General features: G+C 41.4%; 1 protein-coding gene and 1 long non-coding RNA gene across 2 annotated transcripts in view; one reads left to right on the top strand and one right to left on the bottom strand.

Annotated features, from left to right (window-relative positions):
- Positions 1-24,308, top strand: part of LOC309708055 (uncharacterized protein) — a gene marked incomplete at its 3' end in the record, with an annotated part of 236,146 nt that overhangs the window by 77,701 nt on the left and 134,137 nt on the right. The window lies entirely within an intron of this gene.
- LOC309704894 lies at positions 2,085-3,047 on the bottom strand. Its single transcript, XR_014276398.1, has 3 exons — positions 2,949-3,047; positions 2,809-2,873; positions 2,085-2,725 (listed from the first exon to the last, which is right to left on the bottom strand). It is a non-coding gene; the product is annotated as an uncharacterized lncRNA (long non-coding RNA).

The raw sequence follows: 24,308 nt of genomic DNA, 5'->3' as shown, positions 1-24,308 counted from the left end.
GCGGCTGAAGAGATAAAATTAGAGAAAGGCAGCGGCTGGGACTGGCTCGACGTGGCTGTTTGCTGTGAAATTACTAAGCCATCATTTGATGGTGGCTTAAACGTCCCGTGCCTCCTCCGCCTGCCTGTAAGCCCGTCGTGGACCCACACGCTGAGGAAACTATTTCCAGGTGTGAAATGGATCAACTGTGGCACAGCTTTAGGGATTTTGCAGGGAAGGAAAATGAAACTTCAATTTGATGAAGACTTCAGCGCAGACAGACTTGCACTACCTTTACCGGGCCTCTGCGGCCCAGCCATGAAGCTGTTATGACTTGCTCTAGCTGAGTGGATGGAGGGGAAAAAAAAGCCAGCAATATACCACAACCCCCATTATCCAATAATGGTAATACAGATACACACCTCAGTGTCAGCCACCTGAGCCTGGTGATAAAAACAAACCTGACAACAGTCATAAAGCCAAATGCCTACAGTTCGATGGGTTCATGGATGTGTTTGTATAGTTTTAAGATAAGATAAGATAACCTTTATTAGTCCCACACGTGGGAAATTTGTTTTGTCACAGCAGGAAGTGGACAGTGCAAAAGTTATGAGGCAAAAATTAGAATACAATAAGAATAAATACAGTACACAACTGTACAGAATAGAATAAAATAAAATACTATATACAGTAGAATAAAATAAAATATACAATAAGATAAAAATAGAATACAAATACTATATACAACTGAGTAAAAATACAACGATGACAGAAAGGATTATTGCACTTAGTATTATTGCATATGTATGGATGTGTGTGCTTGATCAGTTAAAGTCTTTATTATGGAGTCTGACAGCAGTGGGGAGGAAAGACCTGCGAAATCTCTCCGTCCCACACCGTGGGTGCCGCAGTCTCCCACTGAAGGAGCTGCTCAGTGCTGTCACAGTCTGCTGCATGGGGTGGGAGATGTTGTCCATCAGGGATGACAGCTTAGCCGCCGTTCTCCTGTCACTCACCACCTCCACTGGGTCCAGAGGGCATCCTAGAACAGAGCTGGCCCTTCGGATCACCCTGTTCAGTCTCTTCCTGTCCCCAGCAGAGATGCTGCCGCCCCAGCAGACCACGCCATAAAAGATAGCAGAAGCCACAACAGAGTCATAGAATTTCTTCAGGAGTGGGCCCTCCACTCCAAACGACCTGAGTCTCCGCAGCAGGTACAGCCTGCTCTGCCCTTTCCTGTAGAGGGCGTCTGAGTTATGAGTCCAGTCCAGTCTATTGTTCAGATGAACACCAAGGTACCTGTAGCTGTCCACAGCCTCAATGTCCATACCCTGGATGTTCAGTGGTTGCAGTGGAGAATGCTTGTGCCTGCGGAAGTCTACCACCAGTTCCTTGGTTTTACTGGCGTTGATCTGGAGGTAGTTCAGCTGGCACATTCACAGAACAGCAGCAGCGCTAAGTATGAACAGAGATCTCTGCAGAATGTGAGGCATTCCTCAGATGAATCATGCCTCCCTAAAGCTGTGCAGTTTTTAACCAATACATTTTCTTCACGTAGTTTGGGTTTCTGATTGAAAGCATAATTTCATACAATATAATGTCTTGTTTTATTTAACACGTGAAAAACAAAATAAATATGTAATAATAAGTATGTACTGTATAACCATTAGAGCTATACAGCTGTTAAACACTGCTGTCACTGCTAGATCACAGAAAAGCCTACAGTTTATGGTTATCAATATGAATTCAACTTTCAGTGATATTAAATACACAAAATTTTCTTTTTGCAAACTCGTCTGTGGTGTTTGGTAGGAAACCTTGCGTGAGAGAGATTTGCACGTGTTTCCTGCACTCACTGAAATGGCAGCTCAGGTGGTTTTATAGTCGTCTGACTTCTCCAGCCCTCTCCTTTGATCTCTGTTTTAATATCAAGTAGCTCTCAGTTGGCTCAGAATAAATGGATTCCAAGTTTTGTGATTTTAGATATTTTTGTTACATTGGAGGTTTGAATGCGATGTAATGCACTCACAACTACATATTATTAGTCTTACTCACCACTCAAAGTGCTTTTAACAAAAAGTCACACTTTAATTATATGTAGCGAGCGAAAGCCACCGAGTAACCGCTAAGGGCCTCTATACTACTTGTGCAAACTTTCAGGCCCAAAGCTCTCACAGGAACGAGCCCAGAATAAACAGGACAAGAGGGTCAATATCAGTCAGATATGTTAAAATTTATTATTTTAAAAGAACACAAAGGGTTTGCAAAAGGCCTAAAACATCAAAATGGTAAAAGGTCACTAACGACCACAAGATAGTGTTATTGGTGCAACCTGCCAGCAATGCAACTATCACCTGAGGGCTTGCTCTCCCTTGGCGGTCCCAGATGCTCGTTGCTTTAAAAGAAACAAATCCACCCCAAATAAATACGAGCCCAACAGAACACTTATCGCATGCACTAAGTGCTAGTTCAGGCAATAATCGGTGGCACTAAAAATCACTCTTAATAAAAACCTATTCACTGCAAATCCACACAGAGCACCTCTAAAGATCCTAATTCCCCTAAGGTAAGAGCCCCACTCAGGGATTGCACAATGCCCGACTAATATTGCACCAGCCCAGTAGAAATAAAAACAAACCCGGCATAAAAAAACAGTTTTAAAAGGTGACCCTACCAAAACCAAAAACACAACAACAAGGAGAGGGAGGAGAAAAAAACAGTGACAAATTCACATGTGCAGCCTGCCCTGCAGGAGGCAATACAATATAAATTAGATTATAGTGCATCAATATACTTTTTTTTAATGTCAAATATATTAAGTTAACATACCTCCAGCAGACAACTGTGTTTGCTGCACACCTGGCTTATCTTGGCTTATCTTGTAAAAATCACTACTAAAACAAAATACAATAAACATCAAATACATTTCAACAAATTTAAAAAAACACTAAAAGAAGAACAGCCTGTACCTCGAACCTCTGCTGTAGAGGTTTAAAACAACTGTTTGTGTAGCAGACAATTAAAACTTCTCAGGCTCTTCACCTACTCACACAACCATTGTTCACAGCTGCTCGTCAGTGGAAAATGAAGAGCACCTGCTGCTACTTCCTCTTTTATACCCTCCATTGGGTCCCCTGGGTCCTAAAGGCTTCCCCATTACATATACATTCTTAAAGCACTTTATCCTATAGGCTTCAAGCACTTCATCTACCCCACATCCATCAAATTCAGATTCACCATTTAACCAAACATGCATGTCTTTGGACTCGGGAGGAAACTGGAGTAGCCGTAGTCAGGCACTCAAACTCCACTGCTGCGGTTTGAACCAGTAACCTTCTTGCTATGCTAACCACGGTGCTAACCATCAGGCTGACCTATTACAGCTCTTGTGTCTGTTCTTGTGTCCATTTCTCAAGGCACCCTCTGACCTCTATATAAAGCAGCCTGTGCAAATGCGGTGAGAGCACAGACTGATCTTGTGACAGTGTTGTGATTTCATATTTTGGTTTTGATGAATTTTGGGTCACTTCAGTAATACTCATTCATTTTAAGGCATAAAGATTGACAATTAGGTTTTTATTTATTATTTTTTACTGTTGTCAGATGTCAAAACCAGTGTTGGTCAAGTTACTTGAAAATAGTAATTATTTACCAATTACTGATTACTTCTCCAAGCAAGTAATCCTGTTACTTTACTGATTACTTTTTCAGAGGTAATTAGTTACTTCATTTCTTAGTTACTTTTAAAAAACATGATATACAACCTGAATACGTAATAAAGCAATAGACCCTTGAGTCCAATTCTATTTTTTCTGCAAAAAAGTCTCTTTTTAAAATTTGTTTTATTAGTTTTAATCTTTTAACTTTATGCACACATCAAGCACAAATTAAATTATATGCAACAGTCTTTGACTTGAAGAAATTTGTTTAACATTTAAAACTATTTTCTGCATATTCCAGCATATTGTGTTTACACTCACTCTTTTAAGTAGATGCAAGTAAAACACAGCAAAAAATAAATAAAATAAAAGCTTCAACGGCACTAAGTCCTGGGTCTCTTAAGTCTATTTTCTCTTGTTTAGCAGGAATGGGGCCAGTGGAGAGTTGCCTGGTGCTGCAGTGGTCATGTCAGCAGGGGGATCCGGGGGTTTCTCTATGAATTTCACATTCCCGTGGTGCTTGCTCAGATTTGAAGTTAAATTTTTTGTTGTGGAAAATTTTCTTCCCACGCAGAGTGTACAGCGGACGCTAATGTTTTTTTCGGACTCAAACTCAAAGCAATGTCAGTACTTCCAAGCTTTAAACGCTGCATGGTCGTACTCTCTCCCGCACTCCATATTGTCTATTGTTGATCTGCACATGTCTGTTGCTGCCATGAACGTCGCACGCTCGTACGTCATTGTCATGAAACACTCTAACAAACAAAATCACGGTTTAGTAACGCAGTAACCCAGCGTGCTTACAGAAAATTAACAGTAATCTAATTACTTTTTTGCAATAGTAATCCATTACTTTACCTTTTCTTTAAAAAAGTAATCAGATTACCGTAACGCATGCCATCTCTTGTCAAAACTGATCAGAATTGACTCAGTACATACTTAGAGTATGTAAGTATTAATTATTTGGACTGGTAATGCAACACAGAGCACCTGTATATAAAATCCCCCAAAACACTAACACTAGGGTTCACGCAATCTATATTTTGAACTTAAACTCATTTTTAGTGTGCAAAGAAATCTCTAATGAAATTGATGATATATACCTACACTTATTTTATGTTTTGGGTGTCCCTGAGACATTTATATAAACCACATCATGTCCATATAGAGTATATATGCTTCAGTGTCACTACTGTAAGGGCCTTTTATAGGAGTAGGATGGAAGACTCTGCAGCCACACAGCATCCATATTCATCACTGCTTTGATGTCTCCACCCTCACAACGGTTCACTTACTCAGGTGGTCTCACCTTGGAAAGAACATTCATACCCCCAACTCCCCACACCCACCCCTGAGCTCAAACAGTGCATGAATTAGCCTTGAGTCCGGGCCACTGACTGTGGGACAGTAGGAGACAGCAAGGGCAGTTAATAGCGCTCCAAAGGCAGCACAGATTCAGGATGTTTAAGGTTTCACTGTTGGATCTTGAAAGATAACAGCATTATTCATCTGCTGGAAGGCAGCATCTTTAAATATGAGCAAACTACACTATATTCATAGGACAGAGCCCAACAACACACACAATATAAAAAAAAGATTTTGGAGTTTACAAAACTTTCAGACTTGTGGACTTCATTTGTTACCTTAAACCAAACAGAAATTCACTTGCAATAACTGTTTTATCATGTGTGTAACTAGTTTCGCTTTATCCCCTTCATAATCGCAGTGCTGTCCACTTCACTTTTCCCCAAAGTTTAGATCGCAAGGCTCTAGGTTTTAAATGTATTCCAGATGATGTGTTTTCATGTTTGCTTACTTAAGCTCATTGAATAGATAACACTTAAACTTGTGAATGTGAGGACAAATAGAACAATGCAGAGTGCAGTTCATGGTGCCATGTGAATGACAAATTTTTTTTAAGATGTCACAACAAAGGGGACTGGAAGGCTAATCAGTGCAGAAACAAAAACAGAATAAATACGCTACTATGCAAACGAATAGAGAGTGTGTGTAGTAGCATTTGCATTTTGGCATGAGAACAAAATGTGTTGCACCACGTTGACGAGCTTCTGTTTCAGACTAGATTTATACCAGAAAGACCTTTTGATTGCTGGAAATGTCAGTGGCACTCAAAAACTCTCAGAGGCTGCATTGGTTATTTTCTCTTTAGCAAAGTTGTTCTTGATTCTTCTCTAATCTAACTCCAGCCTTTTTCAGATCCGTGTACGACAAGCTGCTGCCTCTGTGACATTTTCAAGCATGCACGCCACACTTTGTGACATTTCATATCTGGACTTCGACAAGGACAAAGTCACCTGAAAGGACAGGAGGATGGATTCTGCTTATTTTGCTACTCAGACAGGCATCAAAAGCCCTGGGCCTGCTGCTTTCCTGACAGATGAAGGCTGCAGGATGTTTAGTCATATCACCATTAGCCTCATTAAAGCTCACCCTTGGGTGCTGTAAACATAGAGAGGACGATTAGTCTGTGTTCAAGGCACAGTTTAGCTCCAGTCTCTGCTCTCAGTGGGTGAGGAGTCGCTACACACAGCTAGTCATCAGCTTGTCCTCTGTAGTTTGAGCTGGGTGGCAGTGTCATACCGACCACATATAGACGACAAACACAAAGCATGCCTGTAAGTGAAATATTACCTTCTCAAAGCCTTAAAAGGAATTTTAGTGTGTTAACGTGTTAGATAAAGCACCAAAGTCACACAACAACATATATACATAGAATGTAAATAAAAGATGGGTGAAGTCTAGCCAATGGAGCAGTGGGTTAACCCTGCATTCTTTCTAATGGCCAAAAGGGGGCAACATCTCTGTTTTTCAATAAAGACTTCAGGCTGTGTAGAAGCTTATGGGAGAAAGGTCCTTGGCTCTTCAGCATAAATTTTTTTTAAGACTTAGTTGCAAAGTGACGGTAGGGAAAGGTAAGTGACGGAAGTGACGGACAAGGTAAGCGACCCATGTTGTAGGTGACGTCAGACGCCGGAGATTTTGGCGGAAAAAAAGCAAATGGTAGCATAGAGTTTAACAAAGGTTTTTCAAGCTTCAGTATTACCAAATATACTAATCAATTGTCATAACTAACAACATCTGTTTTATCATCTCTAACACCCTGGAGGACAACGGGGAGAGTTTAGACGCTCTCCAAGATTACATCGACCGCTGTTTTCAAGATTTAGTAATGAAGAAGGCCCAGAGTGCATCTTCCCTGGCCAAAATTGAGACGCCGTCATCGAAGAGATGTCGCCCGGCAGACTCCCCCGGTACAACATCGCCTGCCGGCAAAGACATCGCAGACATCCTGGAGTCAATCGACAAGCGATTGTCCAGTTTCGATGCGAGGCTGTCCCTGGTGGAGATTTTACACCGGGAATTTAAATCTCTGAGAGAATCCCTGGAATTCAGCCAGCAGCAGGTGGAATCGCTTGCCGCTGAAAATGCCACGCTACGGGAGTTGGTAAAATCTCTCACCGATAACGTGACCCAGCTAAACATTGAAAATAAAAAAATAAAAGAGTCCGTTATCGATCTACAAGCCCGTAGCATGAGAGATAATCTTGTGTTTTCTGGTATTCCAGAAACTGCCGGAGAGGACGCAGAGGCAACGCTGAAAAGCTTCATCAAAATCCACCTGAAGCTACCGGAGGACACCGTAAAGAACATCAACTTCGATAGAGTACATCGCTTGGGGGGCGCGCGGTCGCGGACCGGGAGACCACGGCCTATTGTGGCCAAATTCGGTCAATTCAAACAGAAGGAACAGGTGAAGAGTCGCGGCAGAGAGCTGAAAGGAACGGACTTCAGCGTGAACGACCAGTTCCCCAAAGAGATCCTGGAACGACGCAAGGTCCTGTTCCCAGTTCGACGTAGCTTCATCCAGAAAGGCTCCCGTGCTGTCATCGCCGTGGACCGGCTCTACGTGGACGGACAGCTCTACCGCGACCCCGGCACCACACCGTGGTTATATTAACTGCACTCCAGATAAGAACCCGCTACACTCTTTTCTTATTCATTCACACTTTCCCCTTTAACATGGGTTTAACCTAGTAATATCAATATGATGTCATAGCAGATATAACACCGTCACCCTCCGTCATTGCTTTAATTGGAATGTTTCCGTTTCGTTTCTTTTTTGTTGTTGTTCCTCACAGTTCAGGTGGTTTCTTTCTTTCTCTTGTCTTTCACTGCTGTGGTCACCTACTTCCCCACTCACCTACAAACAACACCCTCTATTTCTCCATATTTTCACACCACGATCACGCAAACACTCAAGGGCTCAAGGGCAGCACATTTACAACAGCCTAACAGCACGCACAGACTTGCAGGACACATAAGCAAGCCACGCTTGTTCATATTAGTGAATATTCACACACATAGTCAGACTTATGGAGCCTCTCACCACACTTCTTTTTCTCTTTCTATTTACAAACAAGGGATGTTTCCACATTCTCTCCACCTGTCTAAACGAAACACCCAGCGTACATCATTAGACATACACACACAATTATGGGCATGCTGAGGTTTGTCACATGGAATGTAAATGGAGCTGGCACCAGAGGAAAGAGGTTAAAGATATTTAACCAGCTTAAAAAACTACAGGCAGATGTTGTTTTATTACAAGAAACTCATAAACCTGTCACAGGTTTAAACGAACTTAAAACACCTGAGTTTCCTAACGTGTTTGCAGCCTGTTATAATTCTAGACAACGGGGAGTAGCAATTTTAATACATAAAAATGTTAATTTTACAGTACTCGATACAGTTATAGATCCAGAGGGTAGATTTCTAATTATTAAACTATCAATATTGAACAAAAAACTATGTATTGTAAGTATATACGGTCCAAATGTTGATGAACCCTCATTCTTCCACGGATTTTTTAGTGCACTCTCTGAACACCTTGATTGCACACTCATTCTTGGCGGTGACCTCAACCTTGGACTAAATGAAGACATGGATAGGCTCAACACAACAGGAACTCAGCGCAATTGGCAATCCACAAATATAATCAAACAGTATATGAGCGACTTTGGTCTTTGCGATGCATGGCGCTCCCTTCACCCCACCAGTAAGGAATATACTTTTTTCTCGCATGTTCATCACTCCTACTCTCGTCTGGATTATTTTTTGGTCAGCAGCTCACTGCTGTGTGACATTTCAGACACTGAGATTCATCCTATAGCTGTCAGCGATCATGCTCCTGTATCTTTAACACTAATGCACAAGAATAACACTACGCCAAGAAAAAACTGGAGATTTAATATATCACTACTTAAAGATGAAGACTTTATTAAATATTTTAAAAAGGAATGGACTTCATATTTAGACTTTAATGACACTCCCGGAATATCTGCTTCTGTTCTATGGGAAGCAGGGAAAGCTGTGATGAGAGGTAAAATAATTTCTTTCTCATCACACAAAAAGAAAGAAGAAAACAAAAATATTCAGGAATTAGAAAAAAACATCAAATCACTAGAAGAAGCCTACGCGTGCGACCAAGATCAGGAAACATTGAACAAAATATGCAAAACAAAACTAGAATTAAATGAAATTATTAATAAAAAAACACAATTCCTTATACAAAGACTACGCTTGCAGAATTTTGAACACAGTAACAAATCAGGTCGATTTCTAGCTAACCAGCTAAAAATAAATAAATAAAAAACAACTATATGTGCTGCTAAAGATTTATCGGGGAACACAACATATGATCCTGGAAGAATAAACAACATTTTTAGGGATTTCTATGAAACTTTATACTCACCACAAATAAACCCATCTAAAAATGAAATTGATCTGTTTCTTGACAACGTAACTCTTCCAAAATTACTAGACAGTCAAGCAATGGAACTGGATTCGCCACTGACGCCAAGTGAACTCCAGGAAGCCCTGATAAGTATGCCCAATAATAAGGCTCCAGGTCCAGATGGCTTTCCTGCAGAATTCTACAAAGAATTCTGGACAATTTTGGCACCAGTATTCCACGGCATGTTGCAGGAAATCGAGGAAAATGGCAGACTACCACCAAATATGACTTCTGCCAACATTAGTCTCCTGCTAAAACCAGGCAAAGACCCTTTATTTCCCTCAAGCTATCGTCCAATTTCTCTTTTAAATGTAGACCTTAAAATAATCTGCAAAGCTCTCTCAAAGAGATTAGAGAAAATGACCCCCCTCTTAATTCATCCTGACCAAACTGGTTTCATAAAAGGTCGGCACTCCTCAACAAACACTCGTAGATTACTTAATTTAATAGACTACTCATACGATAAAAACATCGAAACCATAATATTATCTCTAGATGCAGAAAAAGCATTTGACAGAGTTAACTGGAAATTTTTATTCGCAACTTTACACAAATTTGGTTTTGGAAACTCTTTCATGAACTGGATAAGAATATTATACAATTCCCCAACAGCTCGTATCAGAACAAATGACCAGACATCCTCCAGCTTCTGTCTCCTGAGGGGCACCAGACAGGGATGCCCACTCTCCCCTTCACTTTTTGCAATTTTTATCGAACCTCTAGCAGCAGCATTTAGACAGGCTACAACAATTAAGGGCATAAAATGTAAGAACATAGAACATAAAATCAGTCTCTATGCGGATGATGTGTTGCTTTTTCTGCAAAACACACAAACCAACCTCTCTGAGGTAACTACTTTAATAAACTGGTTTTCAAGAGTTTCAGATTATTCAATTAACTGGCCAAAATCTACAGTTCTCCCCATTAACTGCTCCTTCCATAATTCTTCCTCTGCCCCACTGCAATCCGGAAATATTAAATATTTAGGTATTAATGTCTCTCCTAAGCTTTCAGACTTAACTAAATTAAACCACATCCCACTTCTAAAGAAAGTAGAAGGCGATCTGACTAGATGGAAATCCTTACCCATATCACTCATGGGAAGGGTCGCCACTATAAAAATGATGATCTTGCCAAAAATAAATTACTTATTTTCGATGATCCCTAACAAACCATCACAAGATTGGTTCAGATCTCTGGATTCATATATTTCCAAATTCCTTTGGAAAGATAAACCCCCGCGTATCAGCTTAAAAACGCTACAAAGAACCAAGGATAGAGGAGGATTAGATCTGCCTAATTTTCACCAATACTTCTTAGCCAACAGGCTTCAGTTCATCTCAGAATGGTTAAAACATACCTTCTTAGTTGAGCCCTGGCTAGATGTTGAACAGGCACTATGCAAGGATCTAGAGATTTCAGACCTACCATTTATTAGCTCAAACATCAAAAGACATGAATGCTTTAAAAGTATCAACATCAGCTTTTCTCTGACAGCATGGTGGGAGTTTCTAAAAATAACGGAGTCTTCATTAATCCCATGCAAACGTACACCTATCTGGAATAACCCTGACATATTACAAAACAATAATATGATTAATTTCCCAGAATGGAGTTGTAAAGGAATTAAATACTTAGAACATATATTAGAGGGAACAGAATTTATTCCATTTGACAGACTAGTTGCACAATATGGGATCAACAAGACAAGATTTTTAGAATATCAACAAATTAAATCCATAGTAAAAAAAAAATTTAACCTCAGTCAAGTTGAATTACAAACACCACCAAGCGCGGCACATTTTCTTACTCTTAAATCCCCCAAATTATTATCTAAAATATACAGAACACTTTCTAAATTAGATGAATCAATATCCCTTCCTATTGCAAAGTGGGAAGCAGATTTATCAGTCAGCTTAGACCAAAACTTCTGGTCTCAGATTTGCTTAAAAACCTTTAAATTAATTAAAAAACCCAGTCTGCAATTAATACAATACAAAATACTACATAGAGTGCACTATACAGGTCATCGGATGTTCAAGATGGGCTTTACATCTTCCAACAACTGCTCAGACTGTCAAGGCAATACACCAGACAATTACATCCACGCTCTTTGGTTCTGTCCACCAGTGCAAAAGTTTTGGCGCAAGATATGTGAAGACTTATCAAAGTGTCTGAAATGTAACATTCCAACTTCCCCCTTAGTGTGTTTACTGGGCAGCTTAGATAATGTCACTTCAGAAAAGAATATAGCCCATATGATTTTCACTGCCCTATGCATAGCCAAGAAAACAGTCCTCATGAACTGGAAAAATAAAAATAATCTTAATTCTAACCAATATAGAAATTATCTATTAGATTACATTAGTCTTGACACAGCCTCTGCCACCACATCAGATCAATTGCTCTGGGCTCCTTTTATCAGCTCCATCACCTAGTGGGGGTGGGGGGTCATAGTTTGGTCCCGCCTTCACTGTTGTGATTGGTGTGGGGGTAGGGACAGGCTTAGGGCGTCGGGGGGTTCACCGGAGGCATCTTCCTTGGGGGGCTCAACCCGGGGTAGCGGTCATGTCCGGTTGGGGGCTCTGTTGGCTCTCAGGTGACTGTTTCCTCGCGGCTGCGTGCAGCGGGGCTAGGGGAGGGTCTGTGCTGACGGACGTGGGTTACTGACCTGGTAGCCTGGCTGGCCCTGGGTGGGTCCGGGATGGGCGTGGGGTTCTGGGGGTGCTCCGTCTCTGGGCTGGGGCCCGGGCCGGGCCTTGGGGGCTTGGGTCCTGGTTGGTGTGTTGCCGGGGTTGTGGGCGGGTGGGTGCATGGGGGCCCAGCCCTGGAGCAGGGTGCCGCCGGTGCGTCGAGCCGCCTGGGGGGCTCTTCAACTGGTGGGGGAGATGGTCACATCTTGCAGGAGCTTTCCTCCCTTCAGGAACTCTCTCTGCAGGAGGGGGAGATACAGGAGAGGTGGAGGAAGATCTCAGCCTGGGCGTTTACTGTCTTATGTAGTCTGGAAGATGAGTGGATGGTGGGGTGGGTGCAGTTTTCTCTGTGGTGGGGTTGGGTGGACTGTCCCGGGCTCTGTGGGGCCGGGGGGCGCTGCTGCACTGGGCCCCGGTCTGGATGGGCCTGGGCCCCCTTTCCCTGGCGGGTCGCGGAGTATGGGAGTGCCTACTGGGGTCAGCGGGGGAGCTGGCCCCAGGGAGGGGTCACTTGCCCCTCCCTTCCTTCCCTCCCCATCTCCAGCTGCCTCCCTCTTCCCGCTCCACCACAACCACCCACACATGCAGGGCCTTGGAGTGGGGGTATGTCACCAGGGTGCAGAGGAGGCTACCCCCCCCCTCTGTCCCCTTCTAGCTGCCTCTGCCTCAATTTTATCCCACAACTTAGACATTCACATTATTCACACTCTCATTACACATACATATAGGATCTTGGGGGTGGGCACAATCACGGAGTCCAAATTACCATCAGGGTGTACACCTCACCCCTGGCGTCGTTGCCCACCTCTCAATTTTAAATACACTTAGACATTGAGGGCTAGCAGGAGGGACTATGCGCTTACCTGCTGCTCCTTGGCAGGTAGCTCCATGCCCTCCTGGGTTTTAATTGCACCTTAGAACACACATGCATCAACACTACAATGAGCGGGTGGAGTGAGGTTTGGAGTCTTCTCCCACCCCCGTCCGACTGCGGTCTGGAGTGTGGGGCCTCCCTGCTGCTACGGAGTCGGGGTGGTCTGCCTCTCCCCACCGCAGGGAAAAGGGTAACACCACCTGGGTCTGGGTGCAGTTCCCCCCTCCAGGGGCAAGGGTACCTAGACCCGGTTTGTAGAGTACGCTTGGGGAGTGTGATCGTGTGTACAGCGTCTCTTTATGTCTGTCTCCACGTTGGTTGAGTGTGGAGTGAGTGCATATGAGAGCATTGGGGGGGGGGGGGGGGGGGGGGGGGGAATGGATGTTTGTGTCTGTGTGTGCCTGTATGTCTGTGTCTATATGTCAGGTTGGGTATCAGACGCCACCTCTCTGGGGACATCTCAGGCCCTCCAAGGTTTGGAGGCCTATCTCCGCCCACCACCACTTCCCCTGCCGGTGGCGGACTCCCTCAGGTGTCGGTGCGTTGGTGGTTCTTTGTGTCTGGGGGTGGGCGTCCAGGTACACACCGGCTCACTCCTTGGCGGCCGCTTATCGGGGCCTGGAGCCTAGGGCTCGCTTGGGCCCCTTCGGAGGTTGGGTGCCCCCGGCCTGGGGCTCGGTCACTCAGGCACAGCTGGGGGCCGGCGGAGCTCATGGGCGCGTCACTGCAACTCCCCCTGGCTTCTGCTCCGCGGCTGCTGAGTGAGCCCTCATCTGGGACTCTCCTCAGCTCTTACTGGGACAGTGGCGGCGGCTGCCCCTCTGTTGGTCTTCCATGGTCTCTTGTGTTCTGGGGGCCTCTGGATTTCTGGAGTTTTGATCTCCTCCATACCCGCTTCACACCCCAGAGGACGGGGCTGTGGTCCCCCCACACACTCCCTAGCAGATCATTACATGGAGAAACCTTTGGAATGCAAGCGCGCGGATCCACACAGGTATGCACACGGGTGTTCACTGCTCGTAGACCCAAATTACACCTTTCTTGGCTGCTACTTCGAAGCACATCTGTCCTGCGTGCTGCACAACAACATTGAATATTTAGTATTTACTGCTGTTTACACTTAGCTAGATTAATACGATGGTGTTGTGTTTAGTATGTTGCTTTGTTTTTTTTTTTTCTGCTTGTTTTCTATTCTTCTCTCAACAGGTGATCCAGGAGATTTTTAGTTTTTTTCTCCCCCCTTTCTCACTGTCCCTCTCCCCTTCTGTTTTTCCTTTCCTTCCTCTTTCTTTCTCCCTTTCCTATCCCTCACTCATGTCTGCCCCGTCTGTAACATCTGAAAATAAAATATAATAAATAATAAAAACAAAGATCGACCAAATGGACCAATACGGCAATGCCACGATGATCCATTTGGCAAAGTAAATCCATTGGGTATCCTTGTTGGTCTTCAGACAACAATTCTGATGGCTAAAGAACCAAATGGGACAGGCAAAAAAAAAAAAAAAAAAAAGACTTAGTTGCAAAGAACCATATGGGACAAGAAGGGGCGGGCCATACTGTGAAACCGCACGCTAATAACTTAACATTGGCTCTATCCCAATTCAGGGTCTGCAGCCTTAAAGGCCGCATTTTAAGGCCGATTACGTCACAGCGACGCGACGAAGACTGTCCCAATTCGAAGGCTGCTCGAAATGCGGCCCTCAAATGCGTCCTTCATTTCCCTGAATTTTAAGGACGTGGCGGTGTAGACTTTGTGGCCCAACATATCCCAGAATGCATAGTGCAGCGGAAGGTGTGGATTGGTGTGGATAATTTTGCCGAAAAAAAAAACGGCGGATGAGGGGTGCCCAAAGAATAAACTTTAAGTAAGTACTGAATATTATGTCACTTATTTATGTGCAAATGTTTAATAATGAAGAACATTAAAACATTACTGTTGGCCACATGTCAGCAAAGTTATGTGACATTAGTGACGTTTGTACTAACTTGGTTTTAAAGCCTTTACTTTAAAATATACGCCGTTCAATAGCTGACCTTAATCTTACAGAGAATGATCAAAGCTCATGTAGAAACAAACAAACAACTGAACAAAGGATTTTCTCCTTCATTTCTGTCAAACAAAGCTGTATGAAAAGTTTCCAGCTGTTATTATCATGGTTGCTAGGCAACCTGGGCAGCGCGACGGAGGCTAGACCGTCCCATTTCACAAGCCTCACACTTCCGGCCTTAGCGGTCTTTGAGTACGCGGCCCTTGAGGACCGTTGAGGCTGCGTACTTTAAGGCTGCAGACCCTGAATTGGGATACAACCATTGATAGCTCATAAGCTAACAATCGTGCCGTTTCATACCACAGATCATCCTCTGTTTTGAAATATGAGATGACCAAGACTTTAAAAAACTGACTTTTTTTTTTATTATAATGCAATATGTGTGACTGAGCACATAAACTCATAAGGAAAATATTAACGGAAGTCAGATCAGGTAGTCGTCAGACATTTAAAGGAACAGACGCCTGCTGGCTTTCAGATATACTGCAGACTTAAGGCACTTCTGCGTGGACTTAATTTCTTTCACCTGGAAGCTACATCCGTGTTTCATACTGTATATGGTTTCAAGTCATACTTAATGTAAAGTGATGTTTCCAGCATGTGAGCTTTCAGTATCATCGTGTCTGGTTTCAAACTCCACCCTCGGGTCGAGGTTTTACAGTTGGATTTCACAAACCACTGGATGTCACAGCCACCCAGTAAATGCTGTAAATGAAATAGTTGTTTGTCATTAACAGTTTGGTGGAGTTGACAAAATAATGGCTTCATTTCTCCCACAGAAAAGACTGCCCAGAGGAAAGTATTTTCAAAAAGTGAAAATATTCTACATACAGTAGAAAGTCATGATTCTATCCTGTCCTATCTGTCCTGCTACTCTGGGCATGTGGACCACCATCTAATGCCTCACTCTTGTGGACCCAACAACAGACACTGAGACAAGGTGAGACAATTTAGATTTAGCAGCATGCTATACTCTCAATGTTCAGCTCTGCCTGGAAAAATGTAGGACTGAGGTGGTGTGACACAAATTAATTTCAGTTCAATTTATTTTTAGCTTTTTTTCCCTTTTACACAACAGAATGTACTGAAAAGTGGACCTTTAAAGTAAATAAAAAAGGGTAGAAAAGCTACTATGGAAAGTAATGGAAAGTCTTCTGCTGTGCAAACCTTTGTAAGTTGTCTTGTAATGATAAATACAAGTGCATTCACTCCCTCAGAGGAAAAAAAAAATATCCCATTGATTTTGATCACATCAGATGTCCTATTGTGGCTTTCTCAGGGCAAAATGTCAAGAAGATATCATCTAATCAAATATCTAATCAAATAAAAATGAGAAGATGGTAAATCTAAAGCTCCACTGTGCTGGTGTCGGCGCTGTGGTGGCTGATGTATGCCCAAATGTGATGGAACAGCTCGTCAGATATCCAGAGACAACAGAAATCAATTTCTTTGTCAGTTTCCATCAGTTGCCTGTCAAGTAAGAGCATTCCTCAGTCCCCTTTGACTGTTTAGACAATTTACCAGCTTTTTACCAGACTTTTGTTTTCTGTCACCCTGAGCTTTGCTTTTGCTGAATTCTAAATATAAAGCATTCATGGCACTTTATCAGGTTGCTGAAGGAAATTACCCTTGAAGTGTGCAAGGAAATAATATGAGGTCAAATGTCACCGTTTCCTACTCAGTGTTGCCAAATATTTGCTGAAAGGGGACTCTGGGGGCTCTCTGTCTAACAGTGTAGGGTCTTTGCAAAGTAAAAAAGCTTGCTTTGTGAACTGGTGCAACTTAAGCAGAGTTACTTGGTTAATGGTGTTAAAGATACTTCTTTCCAATATGTATTAAATTTCCATATGCACTGACTCTCATTAGCTCCGACCTCTGCAGGAGTCTGTGACATCATCAGCGTGGCATGGTGAAAGGGGACACGAGCCGGCGTGTCTGCTTGTTTTGAATGTCTGCTCTGACGCTGATCAGAGTGCAGGCACACAGATGGAGAAGGGAAAACTTCTTTAAAACTCCCATCACTTCCCAAGTCGTTGCCCTCGTGCCAAATTCAATGTTGTGTTAAGGTCCCGGGCCCAGTTGCAGGAAGTAAAAAAAATCTGTCCATGTTGAAAGGATCCAGAGAAAAAACATGAACACGAAGCCTGCAGTTTAAATGAAAATATTACTTGTGTAAACAGACTGGGTTTCCTCCTGTGGTTACGCACCTTTGTCACCTTTTTCTGCCTGTCACTTCTCACACTGCTGCTTTTGATCCCTCTCACACCGCTCCGCCAACAGCTGTGCTTGTTGTACTAGAGCCATTCCCAGAGTGGACAACACGTATTAGGATGTATCACATAGATTCAAGACTAATTTATGAGTGTTACATGCGACGCTTGACCTCGTGAAGCCTTTCTTATATAAAACATTTCATAATTCCGATGACAGTTTTGCTGTGTCTTCAAAATGGAAACCAATCTTCTTTTAAGTTTCAACCACAGGACTTGAAAGGGTTTTAAATTAAAGGGCAAGAGCATCACTTTGTGTTGTGGAGACAGATAAAAAAGCATTTTTGTTAAAATGGCATTTACCATATGCAATTTTATTATAAAAAAAGTACAAGAGTGTTACCCACGCTACTAACACTCAAAGCTACAACTCATCCACTGATGAAACTGTAACATCACCTCTACAGTAGAGTCAAGCAATAACAATACCAAACATCAATGGACTTCAAGGGCGAAAATGAAAAACCTGAATGAACAGCAGTGTTTGCTGAGCTGGAGACACTAAAACAGCCTTTTACGACACTGTTCTCTTGTTATGCTTGTGAACTCGGCTAAGCTTTAGACAGGCCGAGCTCCACCTACTAGAAAGTGCACATCCTCATCCAGCTCTTTGACTACAAGCCATAGCTGTGCACATACTGGTATTTTTAGATTAGTGTGACCCATAGATGGCAATTAGCTTTAGTGGCCTGTCAACTCTCCTGATAAATGATGGTGTAGAGTGCCACTGATAAAAAGAGGAGCTTTATTTCCTTTGCAGTGAACAGTCTGCACGAACTTCTAACACCATGCTGCAGTCTCAGCTTATCTGGACACTTTCACAATTGTGATAGTTGTTAGGTTTCATGTAATTAGCCAATTTAAAAAAAATGTTTTTTTCAGTTCTTTATACTGTGCATTTTTACTCATCGTTGAGAATGATACCATCTGCCATCGTTTTTGTTTAATTTCACATAAATGTTACAATTACACAAATTCAAATTCAAAATTTATTTGTCACGTACACAGTCATACACAGTACGATATGCAGTGAAATGCTTAGACAACTGCTCGTGACCTAAAGAAAAAAAAAAAGAAGGAAAAGGCTATGAATAAGATAGGAAATAAATATGAAAAATTAAAAAGGGTAAATTTAACTAGGAAGGAATAAAATATAAATTAAGGTTAAAAATGAAATAACTGTACAACACAAATTAGAATGAAGGGTAAATTTAACTGGGAAGAATAAGATAAAATATATAAATTAAAGTTGAAAATAAAATAACTGTACAACACAATACACAGTATAGAACTATATAAGAATGTATGAAGAAATATAAATATATATATATATACACAATAACAGCAGCTGTACAAGTATTAACTGGAAATGAAGAATATAGTGACCAGTGTTGTGCAATCCACATTATGTCTTGTGCAGTGCAAATATGCTTAAAGTGATTTAAGTGATGAAGTGAAAACAATGTCCAGAATGTCCAGTGTGTATAAGAACCATATGTGTGGGTCAGTACTGTGTGGTGGTGTGATTGCCTGCGGATAGACATAAAGTTACATAATGGCTGGAGATGTCCTTACAACATTTTTTTTTTAAAATAATACTTTATTAAAATATTTATTAAATATTTTAATTGTATTCGATTTTTTCAGCCATTGGATCATCATTACAGACTCCACATATACATTATCCTCAGTTTAGGATTTCCTTAAATGATGACAATCCCATTAGCACATCAGTGGCTCTGTGCTGTCACACGGACTACAGTGAAGACTGTTTTCTTTTAATAAAAGTGCGTCCAACTGGATTTCTGCTTCTTGCTCGGAGAATGAGTCTTAGAACTTTGTTTGGTCATGTGAAACTAACAGAGTCTTCACAATGCTGTTGATGTCGAGTGAGCTGTGTCCTCAGACTCTGAGACTGAGGAAGCTAAATGTCTTGACTGACAAGGTGAACAGCAGTCCAGTGACCCTAGAGGAACAGATAGGTTTTTCTTCTTCCTTTAATCATCACTTCACTCCTGGAGCTCAGTTGCACAAGTGTCTTTTATGCTTCACTTCAAAGGGCACTTTTTTTTTTTACTTCCCAAAAAATGTTCACTTTTGTCGATGTGAGCTTAAGCACGCTGATATAATCCTTCTTTCACACATCACAGTTTCTTGTTACTTTTCTATTATGTAGCCTCTGTTAGTTGTGACTGCCGTATTTAGTTTTGCTCAATTTCACTCTATGCGACCAAAATTTGAAAATAAAAGCTACCATGCAAAAAACATATAAATAAAAAAAGGGGAAAAATCTGAATTTGGGCTGATGTCCAGCAGGATATTTGGTTGATACTTTAGCTCCGTGAGGGTTGGTGAGAAACATTGCAAGCAGCACTATATTTACTGCCTGTAGTATAAAGCTGTTCTCAGGTTCAAGTTCAGTTCAGTCCACAAGAAGATTGTGTCAGTTAAAGTTATCAATAACAAGTGGGGCTTTTTTCTTTACTTTTTTTTTTTTTACCCAATACATAAAAAATGTGAAGTAAAGGTGTCCTGAACAAGTGTGTGGCCAGTCTCGTGACCACCATTATGGCAGATTTTTCTTGGCACTAGTGCAAAAGTACTAGTCTAAACAGCTGGACAGCTCTGTGTGAATGAGCCATGTCAGTTGGATTAAGAAACTTATCATCAAGGTATTTTTGTCTTTTTTTTTTATTACTTGAGGCAAACAAAGACAGTTCTTGTTTGTTGATCTTAAACTGCGAGCATGTCTGATTCTGTAGGCAATCTGATATGCTGTTTGATAAAGAGTCACGTAAGGTTCTTTATCTTTACAAAACAAGTTCCAGGATGTTAGAATCAATGGTAAAAGAAAAACCCTCTGTGAGTCGGCCAACACAGGTGATCATTGCCTTTTGTTCTAGCACTCTGGCAGAGGCATGCAGCACAAGTTTTAGTCTGTTTGCTGGTGTCTCTTTGGCCAGCTGGTAAATCAATCTAACAGCAAGAAATGAGAAAGTCTCCATATATTTACTACAAATGACTGTATGCTTTGTTTATGTAAATCTGTGTATGGTGCTGCCTCTTATGTTTGGAAAGAAATCTATTGCTATGATGATATTGTGAGCTATCTATGGATGAGGACTTTTGAGAACAAAGACCACACTGTAGTTTCTACCTAACATTCACACACATTCACAGCTGGGGTTAGCATCTTGCCCAAGGATATTTGGCACGCAGACTGGAATTGCCAGCCTTCCTATTAGTAGGTGACCTGCTCTACCTCCTGAGCTACAGCCACCCCAATATTAGCAACCTCTTTTTTATTTATTGTATATATTTGGTCAACAGCATGTTGCATTTTCAGCTTTTTTCGCATTACAAATTGAATATCTAAGTAGTCCACTTGTAATAGCTCCATGTTGTTAGACTTTGGGGGTTAAGTCTTAGAGTGTGGTCAGGTTTGTGCATCAAAAAATATGGCTAAAAAAGTGTTTCATGTTGATTAAATAGTCAAAAGCAAAAAGATTCCTGTGTCTGTTTTCTATGTTTCTGTAACCTTCAAAGGGGACCTATTGTACTTTTTCTTATTTTCTGTTATATTCAACATTGAGAGTTTCCAACAATGTGGTCAGCAGACCTTATCTAGTGTAAATGCTTGATTTCCAACTTTTTAAAAATTTTTTTGTCATACTGAGCTGATGTCAGCTGACCATCTTGGTGTGGTTATTTGCTACATGGTGCAACTCCTGAGCCTTAGATACGCCCTGTGGCAGACAGCCCAAAAGTTGTCCACTCAGAGTGGATTTGACTGCTTGTTTCAGAAAGAATAAACTGAGGAGCTGCTAAAAGTTGGAAATGTGAATTATTTAAAACTGCTTTTAGTGGACATTTAGAGGATAAAAATGAGGCTGGAAAGAAGCAGAACAGGGTCCTCTTTCATTTCATGTTGGAACTCATTCGACTGCTAAATCTTTCTGTCCTCAGTGGGTGCTTTGCAGTGATTTTTAGTTTAAACATTTCCACATATAATCATCTAAAATGTGTCCTTATTAGGTTGATGAAAAACACAGTCCAATCAGCATTATGTTAAACACAGCTTTACTTGGGAGGTGTTCTTGAAAATTCACATTATCTTCCTCAGCAAATGTTATGGACGGTAAATCTACACAATCAGGACAAAAGTAGCATTGCTGTTAAAAATGACTAATATCAACTTCAGGAAGACAGGACTGTAGCCAGGCTTGTTTGTAATTTATCTCTACAGGTCATATAAACTTTCATGACAGTCAGAGACCTGCTCTACAGGCTACACAGAGACCTAAATCACCTGTTTCATCTATTTTTGTCTCCAGTACCTCCAGTATCTTACACATTGTGGTGTCCAGCTTTAAACAGATGTTCTCTTGTAGTATTTCTCTGCTGTTTAGTGATGGATAGCAAATTTAATGTGGAAAACATAAATCGAGTGTTCCTCCTCTTTTTCCTTTCAACTTATTGAAAAGCAGCATAGAGAATTTTCCACATCTCCTCTCAGCCCAGCGAAAGAATGTTTAAGAACACAATGAGATTTATTGTCTTTCTTTGTGGCTGGAACGTGGCAAAATAAATAAATAAATAAATAATAATTCAAGCATCTGATGCTGGTAAAGTGATGGATAATACTGTATAATGACTCTTCACATTGTACAAAAGAGGCAATTCTTACCTCCACTCCTCTCAAGACTTCAAAACAGCTTCCGCCAGTCATCAATAACCAATCAAAAATATTGCATTGTCTGAGGCATGAGCAGACACAGATGGAAATCTAGCAGGAACAGGCTATGAAGGGGTACAGGGAGCTATAAGGTACACATTTTCACGAATGAATTAAAGAAATAAATAATCATTTGTTTGCTAGTCCAAGTAGTTTAGTGGCTCCTGAGGCTTGTTTTAGGAAGCAGGCTTTGCCAGTTAATATGCGAGTTATGAGTGAATAGGTACAGATTCAGATGAAAAAATTTTTTCCATCTTAATGGAAATTTTGCCCTCTAGGTCTAAAAGAACGTCAACGAGTTTAAAGCGACACATTCGACTTGTCTCACTTAATGACACATTGTTCAAGTCAAGGGTGACATACGGCCAAAAAACCCCACCAAAACAAAACAGGTGGCCTAAGGATCCACCCAGTCCACTAGACTGAAAATTGCAGAGGACATATTGTTTTTGGACTTTGCATTGTAGTGTTTTTTATTTTATTTTATTGAGACGGCATGTCCACATGGTTTGCTTATGATGAATTGTAGTAATTTTTTTCATTTCTGTAGACTTTTCTTTGTCCTGTTGGTGTAAGTCCTCAGGGTTTCTGTGAAAAAACAAGAAAACTAAAAACTAAACAAAAACACAGGACTGGTTAAGTGGTTTGCAAGAATATATGAATGTCTGTAGATTAATTTATTTCTACAATATTCACAGACAATTAATATGAAATATTGAAAACATAATATTCCAGCCATTCATTTATCCATCCATCCACTTTGCACTTATACTCTCACATCACATCTATGGCTATTTTATAATCACTAGTCATCCTAACCCTTTGCATGTCTTTGGGAGGAAGTTTGAATAGCAGAAGGACATGCTCTTTCCATGTCACACAGAAAAGTCTCAGCCTGGATTCTAGACCAGACTTTGTAGACCTTTAACATTAATGCTAACATGTCAGAATTTCCCTTTTACATGGAGCTATTACAAGTGGGCTACTTAAATATTCAATTTGTAATGCGAAAAAAGCTGAAAATGCAACATGCTGTTGACCAAATATATACAATAAATAAAAAAGAGGTTGCTAATATGGGGGTGGCTGTAGCTCAGGAGGTAGAGCAGGTCACCTACTAATAGGAAGGCTGGTAGTTCCAGTCTGCGTGCCAAATATCCTTGGGCAAGATGCTAACCCCAACTGTGAATGTGTGTGAATGTTAGGTAGAAAGCAATTCAAGCTAAGAAAAAAGGCTCGTATGAATGGGTGAATGAGGCATGTCGCATAAAGCTCTTTGAGTGCTCAGGTAGATCAGAAAAAGAACCAGTCAATCTACCATTTACCGTAATATGCCCGAAAGTGCAGCAACATTGATGTAGCTTGTGTTCTACCTTTTTCATTTCCTGGGAATACCTGCAGCAGGTGTGGGCTCCTGGTTGCTCACGCTGATTACCTGTGGTCATATCATACACCTGCACAGATGGACAAATATCTCAGCCTGGTTGTGGGATTTTCTCTCATCAAATATACCTAAGATATTTTTTAGCAAATCAAAATGGCACAGAATCATTTTTACAGCCACCTGGCTCAAACGCCAGGAAAAAACAGCGAGACGCAGGATGAGAGCAAGTGAATACCTGCTTATTTAAACAAAACCACAAACAAACTGAAAAGCAAACAAATACAAATGTGAAATCATGAACGTCAAAGATGGGATGTGAAGGACGGTATCATCTGCAGTGTGAGTGTGTTATTCAGTGGGCGAAGATTATGGTGTTTGACACGTTGAATGGCATAACTAAAGCAAAGATACACAGGATAAAAGAGCTCTGCTTGCACTGGGTACCTGCAGTGAGGGTATCTGTATGGATGAAATACTTGCTCTGCATGTTTCCAACTATCTTGATGATCTGCTCCTCAAACATACTGCACAACTCAGGACGATGAATAACTTGTTTACTCTCCCTGTCCCTTGGTTGGTTAATGGCAGGTTTTAAAAGCAGGATTTGGGAATAGAAGCCTGAAAGCCAATGCCGGAATGACATCATAAACTCCAAAACGACTTGCAGCTAAAAATGGACACGGGGCCTTTAGAGAACAACAGACTCCAGTGCTGATGATTACCTTGCTGTCAGGAGTGATTTTCAAGTTTTCTGCTTTCACTTCTCTCTGACTAAGTGTTAAATAGAAGCTCTTGGCATGTAATCCTGTCAAGTTTTCTCACATTTGCAGAAAGTTGAACAGGAAGTG

The sequence above is a fragment of the Aulonocara stuartgranti genome (genome assembly GCF_965226115.1).
Source record: "Aulonocara stuartgranti genome assembly, chromosome: 1".
In the NCBI taxonomy this organism is placed as follows: Eukaryota; Metazoa; Chordata; class Actinopteri; order Cichliformes; family Cichlidae; genus Aulonocara; species Aulonocara stuartgranti.
This window is presented reverse-complemented; position numbering and strand designations above follow the sequence as displayed.